The sequence below is a fragment of the Phoenix dactylifera genome, chromosome 17 (genome assembly GCF_009389715.1).
Source record: "Phoenix dactylifera cultivar Barhee BC4 chromosome 17, palm_55x_up_171113_PBpolish2nd_filt_p, whole genome shotgun sequence".
Taxonomy (NCBI): domain Eukaryota; kingdom Viridiplantae; phylum Streptophyta; class Magnoliopsida; order Arecales; family Arecaceae; genus Phoenix; species Phoenix dactylifera.
In genome coordinates, this window is record NC_052408.1 from 11504688 (window position 1) to 11516421 (window position 11734).

The window sequence follows — 11734 nt, forward strand, 5'->3', positions numbered from 1 at the left end:
CTATGTTGTCCTTGTACCGCCGGCCTGAAACAGGATATTAAAACGTAAGCCCCATTTTCCAATCTGTGATGTGAAATTGTAAGGAGCTTTTTTCCAAGCGTGAAATATTTGGCTGAATGACATTGGAGGTCTTTCATCATATGAACTGACCAACTAAAGAACAGAAATTAAAAGAAGAAGAAGAATCTCTGGATGACTGATGCCAACATCAATGGCGATTTTGTTGTCCTTAAAACACGTCACTTTCACTAACAGTTAGAGCCATGACACTGAACACGACGGTAAAACTTCCATTGCATTTGGAAACCCATGGGCTTATCCACCTTTTGAAATTCACCAGCTTAATATCCCGTACATGTCATTAAAGTGCATATTATCTTTCCCAGTTGTACAGAAATTAATGGCAATTCAGATATTCTCCACAGCTTTTCAAGTTGACTGTATTTTTTCTGTGCATCTACAACTCAGACTGACGAAATATAATCAACAGCTCCATCTTGTGTTACTAGTACTGCCATCCAAGCAATCAAAAGAATAATTCATAGAATGAATAACCTTTTCATTTCATTCGAATTGTCGTATATATGGGTATAGGCAGTCACTTTTAACATAAATGTTCGAACGAGGTGCCTAGCATGCATTTCTCAGCAAATGCAAGTGCTCATAGTTTTGTGACATGGTCCACATTTACATATCAGCAGGTGGATCAACCCGACGTCCATGGTCTTTTATCAGCTGGATTGATGCTTCAGTTGCATGCTCCATTGCCATACCTCGCTTAACCACCACCTGATGCATGGAAGTCATTGTGTCAGCTTTCATTTTTCATAATTGATCTGCTGCTGTTGTTTCGTTTGTACTAACTTGTTCTTACAATTAATGAATTTATTCTACCTTTTTTTTTGTGGGGGGGGGGGGGGGGGGGGGGGGGGGATCTATTACCGTTGAATCTAAAAATGGTCCAGAGATCAAAATTCAGTTTCAAACCATCTACAACATGAAACAATTAGGAAGAAGGATGCATGATGTGTCAAGGCATTCTAGAACTTGTGATAGAGGTTAAAGGACTCCCACCTTTGTACAACATTCATTTTCTCAAACCAGAATTTGTGAAATGGAATTGAAAATGGAATTGGGATCGACTACTAGGAACTTAAAAGATCCCTTAGTTAAATTCATCAAATGCTTAGCCCTGTCTCATCCAGTAAGGATGAAAGCCCCATCTACATCAAAAAGGAAAAGGAAAAAAAAAAAAAAGGAAGAAAGCCCCATCAAGCATAAGCTGCCTCTCTTGACAGTCAAAGCATGGGTATTTGGAAAGCACTCCATGAGACGCTTCAGACCTCATATATTCTCCAGTCACCGTGAACAACTTCTAGAAAAATATAAATATCATGCAACAATATGCGATACTTAAAACATATTAACTACATGAATGAATTGCATCATCAGATGAATTTAGGGAAATAAGTTTGTGAGTGTTCAGTCATTTCAATAGGAGAAACAAAACTTTACCTTCCCAACATAGAGGTCAATCTTTCCTGGAGCACCACCAACATATTCAAAATCTGCATCAGCCATCTCTCCTGGCCCGTTTAACAATGCAACCCATGATTGCAATCTGCAACATAAAACATAGCAAATTGTTAATGTCCACTAAACTTTATCAACGCCTTCAGATGATGGGATCGTGAATTTACTGAAACACCAGGCAAGTATGACGTCTTCTCCCTAATCTGGGCGCTGATTTCTTGAAGATCAAAGAGTGTACGGCCACAGGTCAGGCATGAGACATATTCCTGAAATCAGTTTATGCGTGAATTATTTCTTGACAATCAAGCAACAAGTCCGAGAATCAAGATTGTGTTGGATCCCGTTTAATTAAACCTTGATCCCGTTTAATTAAAACCCACATTTGACAATTGTCCCTTGAATTTCGTAAATCTTGATAATCACAAGGGCATTAAGGTAATTGCACTGCAGTGAAAGGTTGCCTTGATGGGGGGTGACTCTTCACGGGTGTAACTAATCACGGCGTTTGGTCCCTGGAGAGGGCTATAAATAGCCTGTCAGACCCCTTCTCTAATACACGCATTAAGAGCTCTCTCTCCAGAAGATCTCTCGCTAATTTTTGGTCAGATCATCGGTGATCGAGACTGCGCACGCATTTCAAAGCCCAGAGCGCAATTAAAGATGGATTTAGCGAATCAAGGTATGATTTATAATTCATTAAGTTAATCAATTCCATCAATGGTATCAGAGCGGGTGGATTGGATTCCAAAATAAACCATATTCGTTTGATTCGCTGGACGGGAGTGCTTTGGACCCTGATGTTATTTACCCATATGAAAGAATTTTTTCTGACCGATGTGGGACTAAAACCTTCATCTCTTTCTTCCACCTTTGCTAAGAAAAATAAGGAAGGGAGAGCGGCGGCCATGGCAGCGGCTCTCCCCGTCCAACTGGTGGCCAACAGGGCCACTGTCCAGCGGCCCGACTCCCCGGCTGCCGCTGCGACCCACCCCCCGGCGAGCCGGCAGCGGCTGCAACCCGCCATGGCCACCGCGGGCAAAGAAAGAAAAAAAAAAAAAAAATTTGGCCGCCATGGCCTGCGGCCCGCCGCTAAGCGACCCCGGCCACTGCCAGCCGCGCCACCCACGGCGCCCGCAGCACCGCCTCCGGCCGACGCCCCTGCGGCCCGCGACCGCGGGCTGCGGCCGCACCCTGCGGCCGAACCCCGCGGCCTCCGCGGCCGACCCCGGCCTCCGGCCCCGCCTTGTGGCCGCCCCGCGGCCTGCCGCCGCGCCTACGGCCGGCGGCGGCGGTTGCGCCGCCGTCGTTTAGGAGAGAAGGGGCCACTGGTTTTGGCCCCCTCCTCTTTTCGTTTGGGGAAGAAAATGAATAGTGTTGGATTAACGGGTTTCGGGTTTTCTAAACCCGCAACCCGAATCCGGTTAATTTAAAAAAAAAAAGGTGAAGGGATTAACAGGTTTCGGGTTATTGGGCTTCGCCCCGCAACCCGAAACCCGAATCCTTTTGGCTTAAATTGGGCCTTTTACAGTTAAACCCCTGCCAATATGTTATTCTGAAAAAGGGGCTTTTGAAATTTATATATGGTCCCCAGCCGAAAGTTGAATTATCAAAAGGGTCCTAAAATATTTTTATGTGGTCCCTTTGCTAAAGTTTCATTACAGAACAGTACTTTGACAATTATATATTACTCCATGTAATGAATTTATTGCATAATTGATCAATTTATATGCTTTCTTATGATGATACATGATTGTTTAAATTATTCATATTTTTCATGATAAAAGGATGATATATGCATGAGACGAGCCAAAGCATCTTATGTAGGAAAAGACATATAAATGATTAAATTTTTGCATATTTGTGGTGACGAGCCAAAGCATCCCATAAATTTTAGAATGCTTTAGTTTAATTTAATCAATAAAGAGTCTTTTTATCATCATCTCATGAAATTGAATAGTTGCATCATATATAATGAACTGGCCCCAAAGGGAAATCATTATACAAAGTTAATGGTGGGATGAAATAATGTTATTAGTATGATATTTATGATGAAATCTTGTTGCCCAAAGGCCTTGAATTCTTCATTAACATTGAACAATATCTAGTAAAATTTTATCCATTGAATAACGGTGTCTAAGAAAAGCTTGTCAAAAAGGCATACGTGCCTAAGAAAGGCTGGTACTTAAGTGAGCCTAGTGCTCCACCACCGATCTGGAGCTGATCTGGCTGTTATTCTTTGAATTTTTCAATTAGATATATAAAGTTCATTAAATATCATACTTAATACATTAGTTTTATCGTAAAGGGGTAAATCATGTAAAGTTAATTCTGATTTACTCACTAAATTGCTAATATGGGTTAGTGATTTAGATAAGGTTTTAGCGTAATTATAGCATGCATATTGATAGTAAGCATATGTTTTGCAGCTTTGTTTCCGACAGTTTTTTCACAATCTACATCATGCATCCCAATACTTAATGGTTCAAATTTCTCGGAATGGAAAGAAAGGCTGACATTTACTTTAGGGTGCATGGGTATTGATCTGGCACTTCGTGAGGACATGCCACCTGTCCCCACGGAGGAAACTACGCCAGAGGAGAAAAAGTTGTATGAGAGGTGGGAGCGGTCAAACCGCTTAAGTCTTTTACTCATACAAAATCATATCTCCAGAAAGATAAGGGGCTCAATTCCAGATTGCAAAACTGCAAGAGAATTCTTAACAGCAGTAGAAGAGCAATTTGTGAGTTCAAAGAAAGCCCTAGCCAGCACCTTAATATCAAGGTTTGCTTCCTTAAAGTATAATGATAATGGTGGCATACGCGAGCACATTATGGAATTACGTGACATCGCTGCCCAATTAAAATCATTGGAAGTAGACATGTCAGAAACTTTTCTTGTACACTTTGTCCTTAATTCTCTGCCTATGGAGTATGCACCATTTAAGATCTCATACAACACACATACAGAAAAATGGACTATGAATCAACTTCTAGCCATGTGTGTTGATGAGGAGCAGAGAATAAAACAAGAGAGGCAAGAGAGTGTTTATCTCACCTCTCATAAAGGAAAAGGACATAAAGAGGTCGGCGGTACCAGTCATCATATTCCTGTTAAGAAGAAGAAAATGAAAGTGTCAGCCAAAGTGACTGACAAAAGGCAAATAAAGTGCTTCTTCTGTAAGAAACAGGGACATTTGAAAAAGGACTGCATCAAGTACAAGAAATGGCTCGAAAAGAAAGGTACTTTTCTTTCCTTAGTGTGTTATGAATCAAATTTTATTGATGTACCTCATAACACATGGTGGATTGACTCTGGTGCTACTATCCATATATGTAAAACTTTGCAGGGATTGTTGAACAAAAGAATTCCAACGGAAAGTGAGCGAAGCATCATAATGGGAAATAAGATGCGTTCACATGTGGAAGCTGTTGGAACGTTCAAATTGACCTTAAAGACTGGCCATATTTTGTATCTAGAAAATACCTTCTATGTACCTGGATTTTCAAGAAACTTGATATCTGTTTCTAAACTTACTTCCTTTGGATATACCGTTTCATTTGGACGGTCTTTTGTAAACCTTTCTTTGAATAATATTGTTGTTGGTAATTGCTTGTTAGAGGATGGTTTATTCAAATTAGACCTTGATACATCCTTTGAGCTATCCCTTTTATCCCTGCAAAATAAAGATCATTATGGATTAAAACGTAGCCTAATAAATGAAAATTCCTCTATGTTATGGCACCGAAGATTAGGCCATATCTCCATAAAAAGAATCAAGAGATTAGTAAATGATGGAATTTTACCAACTCTTGACTATGGTGATTTTGAAACTTGTTTAGACTGTATCAAGGGAAAGCAGACTAACAAGTTTAAGAAAGGTGCTATAAGAAGTACAAATTTATTGGATCTCATACATACAGATATATGTGGGCCCTTTTCGACCCCATGTTTTACTGGTCATAAGTATTTTATCACCTTTATTGATGATTACTCACGCTATGGGTATCTCTACTTGTTGTATGACAAGGCTGAGGCATTAAATGCCTTTAAGCTTTTCAAAACAGAGGTAGAGTTACAACTTGATAAAAAGATTAAAGTTGTGAGATCAGATAGAGGTGGTGAATACTACGGTAGGTATACTGAAACTGGACAACATTTAGGTCCATTTGCTCGATTTCTTCAAGAGCAAGGTATAGTTGCACAATATACTATGCCTGGTACTCCTGATCAAAATGGAGTTGCGGAAAGAAGAAACCGAACATTAATGGAGATGGTAAGAAGTATGATTAGTCACTCAACTCTCCCAATTTCTCTGTGGGGTGATGCCTTAAAAACCGCTGCGTATATTCTAAACAGGGTTCCTACTAAAGCTGTCTCAAAAACACCCTATGAAGTTTGGACAGGTAGGAAACCTAGTTTAAGACATCTACATATTTGGGGGTGTCAAGCTGAGGCAAGGGTGTACAACCCACAAGAGAAAAAGTTGGACTTTAGAACCATTAGTTGTTATTTTATTGGTTATCCAGAAAAGTCCAAGGGATACAGATTTTATTGTCCTAATCATACTTTGAGGATTGTGGAGACAAGAAATGCTAGATTCCTTGAAAATGACCAAATCAGTGGGAGTATAACACCTCAAGAAATTAATTTTAAGGAAAAGCAAACTCCGTATGGTGTGCAAGATTCAAATAAGCAGCCAATGATTCCTCTACCTATCATTGATAATGATTTGGAGGAGGATGAGTCTACTATTAATGTTCCACTTGAATCTGTGCCAGTTATCACTGAGAATGTTGCTCCTCCACCTATAGAACCAGTGGATCAAGAAGCAACTTTAAGAAGGTCATCAAGGGTAAGGAGATCTCCAATTCCACCAGATTATATAGTATACCTTCAAGAAAATGATTATGACATTGGCAATATAGATGATCCAATAAATTTCTCACAAGCCATAAATTCAGTAAATTCCTCCAAATGGCTAGATGCTATGAAAGATGAGATAGATTCTATGGCTGAAAACAATGTTTGGAATCTTGTTGAACTACCTCCTGGGGCTACTGCAGTACGCTGCAAATGGGTTTTTAAAACCAAAAGAGACTCCAAGGGTAAGGTAGAGCGACATAAGGCCAGACTTGTTGCCAAAGGATTTACTCAAAAGGAGGGTATTGATTATCATGAAACCTTCTCTCCAGTTTCAAAGAAGGATTCTTTAAGGATAATTATGGCTTTGGTGGCTCATTTTGACTTAGAGCTGCACCAAATGGATGTGAGAACTGCATTTCTTAATGGAGATTTAGAGGAAGAAGTTTACATGAAACAACCTGAAGGTTTTGTTTCAGAAGGTCAGAGTCAAAAAGTTTGCAAGCTAAATAAGTCTATATATGGACTCAAGCAATCATCCCGACAGTGGTATCTTAAGTTCAATAACGTCATTTCTACATTTGGCTTTGTAGAAAATGTTGTTGATAGATGTATTTATCTTAAGATCAGTGGGAGTCGATTTATTTTTTTAGTCCTATATGTAGATGACATTTTGCTTGCTAGCAGTGATTTGGCATTGCTTAGAGAGACTAAGCAATTTCTCTCCAGCAATTTTGATATGAAGGATATGGGTGAAGCCTCATATGTCATCGGCATTGAGGTTCATAGAGATAGATCTAAGGGAAAAGTTTGTCTATCTCAAAAAGCCTACATTAAGAAAATGTTGGAGAGATTTGGTATGGAAAATTCCAAACCAAGCCCAGTGCCTATTACTAAAGGTGAAAAGTTGAGCCAATCACAATCTCCGAGGAATGAAATTGAAAGGGAGCATATGAAAGCTTTTCCATATGCTTCACTAATTGGGACTTTAATGTATGCTCAAGTCTGTACCAGACCTGATATAGCATATGTTGTGGGATTACTGGGGAGATTTCAAGCTAATCCAGGAATGGAACATTGGAGAGCTGCAAAGAAAGTATTGAGATATCTTCAAGGAACTCAAGATTATATGCTCACATACAACAAATCCGATCTCTTGAAGATAGTTGGATACTCAGACTCAGACTTTGCGGGATGTCCAGATAGTAGAAAATCAACATCAGGTTATATCTTTCTACTAGCTGGTGGTGCAATCTCGTGGAAGAGTTCGAAGCAAAAGATGACAGCTGCTTCAACAATGGAAGCTGAGTTATTAGCATGCTATGATGCAGTTACACAGGCTATTTGGTTGAGGAACTTTATCACGGGCCTACAGATCGTGGACACTATTTCAAGGCCCATAAAATTATATTGTGATAATTTAGCAGCAGTTTCCTCAATAAAGAATAACAAGATATCCAATGGAAATAAGCACATGGAGGTGAAATATCTTGTTATAAAGGAAAAATGTGAAGACCATAAAGTTTCAGTTCAATACATCAATACTGTGCTTATGTTGGCAGATCCTTTGACTAAAGCAATAGCCCCGGGATTGCATAAGGAGCATGTCAGTCAAATGGGTCTTTTCTGTATAAATTAGTTGATGTATTATTGTGCACATTTTAGATGGTTGTAAATCACATATATTGTATTTTCTGCTTTAATGAATTCATATGGTTTATGCATACTATGGTAGCAGAAATTGTGACCAAAGACTGAATTTTATGAGAAGTTCATTCATAAGGGTTTGGTTATGATGGTTTAGTAATATAGTGATCATGGAAGGTTATACGCCGATCAAATAGGTGTTATTTCCGCCATGATTCGTATTATTATTCTCAAAGTAGTCAAACATACAGTTTGCCCGACTTGATATCAGAATAAAAGGAATACGCGTATAAAGATTATAAAATTCAAGTGCTAAGGATATTTTACTTGTCAATATGGTCCAAGTGGGAGAATGTTGAGATCCCGTCAAGTTGTGGCCCACATTGACAAATGGCGTCAATATGGTCCAAGTGGGAGAATGTTGGATCCCGTTTAATTAAACCTTGATCCCGTTTAATTAAAACCCACATTTGACAATTGTCCCTTGAATTTCGTAAATCTTGATAATCACAAGGGCATTAAGGTAATTGCACTGCAGTGAAAGGTTGCCTTGATGGGGGGTGACTCTTCACGGGTGTAACTAATCACGGCGTTTGGTCCCTGGAGAGGGCTATAAATAGCCTGTCAGACCCCTTCTCTAATACACGCATTAAGAGCTCTCTCTCCAGAAGATCTCTCGCTAATTTTTGGTCAGATCATCGGTGATCGAGACTGCGCACGCATTTCAAAGCCCAGAGCGCAATTAAAGATGGATTTAGCGAATCAAGGTATGATTTATAATTCATTAAGTTAATCAATTCCATCAGATTGTTGACAAGTTTCACTCAAAGGAAAGAAACTAACAAAAAAATAAACAGCTTACAGTTTTTGTGCTGCGCATTGTGCAACCCTGAAGTAAGTTAAAAGATGTATTTCTCAAGGAGGCAAAATCTTGATCAGAAGCCTCAAGCAGTACTCGATCCCCAAGGCCATCAACTAAAAGGGCACCAGCATAGCTCCCAGCAGTGATAACTAGATCATCATCTCTGTGAAGTGTGAACAACATGATTAGCATGAGGAAAGGAAGACAACCAGTTACTTGGTCTGATTTACTATAATCATGCAGTTACCTGTGGATCTCTTCAGGAAATTGCGTATTATGGATTACTGGAATACTGGAAAGTCCAGTGCACTATCTTCTGAATATTCAATATAGCCTGCAGCATGCAGCAGGAAGGCAAAAGATCAACTTACTTCTAAGTGTAAGCATAAATGCAGCTTGAAAGCTTTACAAGGACACACAGACAGGTAAGAAAAAAAGGCTGTGAAAGGAGTAGCAGGTCAGTCCGTCACGAACAACAGATGGGCATTCCCATATGGAACATGACTAATTGTTTGCAATACCAGACAATGCATTCACCAAGATTACCTCCTTGCTGCATGAACCCTGCTGATTTTGTCTTCGCCATATGGAAGACTATATATGTAGCAACATTGTTAAACTCTCGACATCTTTTAGGATGTCTAGCTCCTCATAAGGTTCATCCCCATGGATGATGCAAGCTAATCGAGTGCCTAAAAGAAAAATGTCATTTAGTAAACACAAATGACATCAACTACTGGCAAAAAATTTAACACAATCAGCTGATAGCCGAAGAAAAAAATTATGAAGCAAAATAAGTTCTATTTGCATTTATTGAGAGTACATTGGAAGTAGCTTACCTTCTGGCAAAAGCTTATATGCACCAGTGGAAAGTTCCTTGAGGTCCATAAGGATAATGGCATGAGGAACTGGCTTTGTCAGCTGTTCTTTCAAGGGAGTTAAAACGCCATAATTATATCGATCTACCTTTTAAGAGGTAACCTCTGATCATATATAAATATGTTTCAGTCAGCTTCTAGCATTCCAATAACTCTGTCAGTGATCAGTAGAGAATGTAAAATAAGGAACAACAAATAATCGATCTTCTCAACTCTGGTGATATCAAAACACATAGATGATGCTTTCTTTCCTTCACTATAAGGAGGAGGAGGAGGAGAAAAAGAAGAAGTGTTTAGAGTTCTCATAGCATCAACATCTTCTATTGATGGAATCTCTCTCAGAAGAATTGAGCCTACTGTTGCCAGATCCTGAAATTTGTACCAGATATGTTAAATATAGCGGTATTTACTTTCTTAAATGGATATCAAATCAGCAAGGAAGTAAGAACCATAAACCTGGAATGGCATGCCGACAAGAAGCTTTGCTGCAAGAGATTTGGAAAGAATTTGTGGTGACTGAGAAAGGAGGGAAAAAGAAACTATCATCAACATGAAATTTCTGAATAACCTAACCATAGAGGGTATACTAGGTAATCATGAAATCATTGGCCAATATGAAATCGTGGAGCAGAAGATCAGTTTTTGCCAATAAATTTTGAGAGTTAAGAGAGCCTCAAATTACCCAGCAATATATACTAAGATAACACACTGTAAGTTGAACTAAACAAATACTCTGTCTGTATAACCGTGATTCCTGCTTTTGAATATACCAGTGTCACATGATATTTTGTAATTAAAGATGTCTTAAGCATTGAATTTCAATTTGTAGACCATTATGATAAAAGGAAATGTACCATGAAAAAGATATTAATGGAGATGTACACAGTTATGGTCCCGGCAATCCGGGTCCTAGGAGGGGCAAACTAGGGCAGACTTAACATTTAGCTTTTTTTTTTTTCACAGTAGTTATCCCAAGATTTGAACCCATGCAATTGAGCTTTTCTGCCCAAGCCTTTTACCGCTGCATCAAACAATGACCCTTATATTAATGGAGAATGCACAAACCCAAAACTTACCTTCAACTTATCCAAGGAGAGAGCCATCATGATGCAAGACTCTCGGTAATCCACCTCTTCGCACCTACATCATCAGAAGGAAGAAAAATCAATAAGATTTGAATATGTGCACTAACTGAAAAATCAACTCAAGGCTAACCTCCTTCTCCACTGGTAATTGACCACCTCTACGTTGGAAATCAAAGTAACATCTATGTTTCTCTTCAAAGGGAACCTATCAAAAAACATTATTTAATACAAGTTACATTTCAAAGAGACATGCACGCATGCACATGCATGCAGATATACACATACATATAATAAGTCTGTTTTAATGGAACAATAACTCCACCCTATAAAGCCTGTTTCAGTTGAAGAGACTTACCACTCCCTTCTGAACATCTGTAGCTTGCATGCCAAGGTTAACTAGTCTTCTGCAAGACTCACTTCCTCTGGTGGTTCTGTGAGGGAGACCCGGATTGCATCCCCCAACCCTTCCTGTAGCGAAACAAGCATTTGGAGGCTAACATTCATCAATAGTATTATAAGATAAGGTCAATTAAATAAACCATCCTTGCTTAATTCCCAGTGCCCAAAATTGATCTACCATATGGTTAGCAGCCGCACCCCACCCAAGTGTAAGGGTGGTTCATTTACAGTCATCTGCGTGAGATAGTTATTCCACAGAAACCCAAAATTAAGATGTTTATAATCTTTGTTCTACTACCTATGCATAACATCAGCAATCATTTTAAACTCAAGCAAGTTTTAGGATCCCTAGCTAGTATGCCATGTAAAGACTTGATTACAGTCAGCAAGAGAATGTTAATCTCATGTCTGATATATCTTGATGCCATGGGGACAGAATAACACACAACTACACAAGTGCCATAAGGGAC

At 39.2% G+C, this 11734-nt stretch overlaps 1 pseudogene; it reads right to left on the bottom strand.

The window, feature by feature from the left end:
- Positions 1-192: 192 nt before the first annotated feature.
- LOC103696479 lies at positions 193-11498 on the bottom strand (annotated as a pseudogene).
- Between the last annotated feature and the right edge of the window lie 236 nt (positions 11499-11734).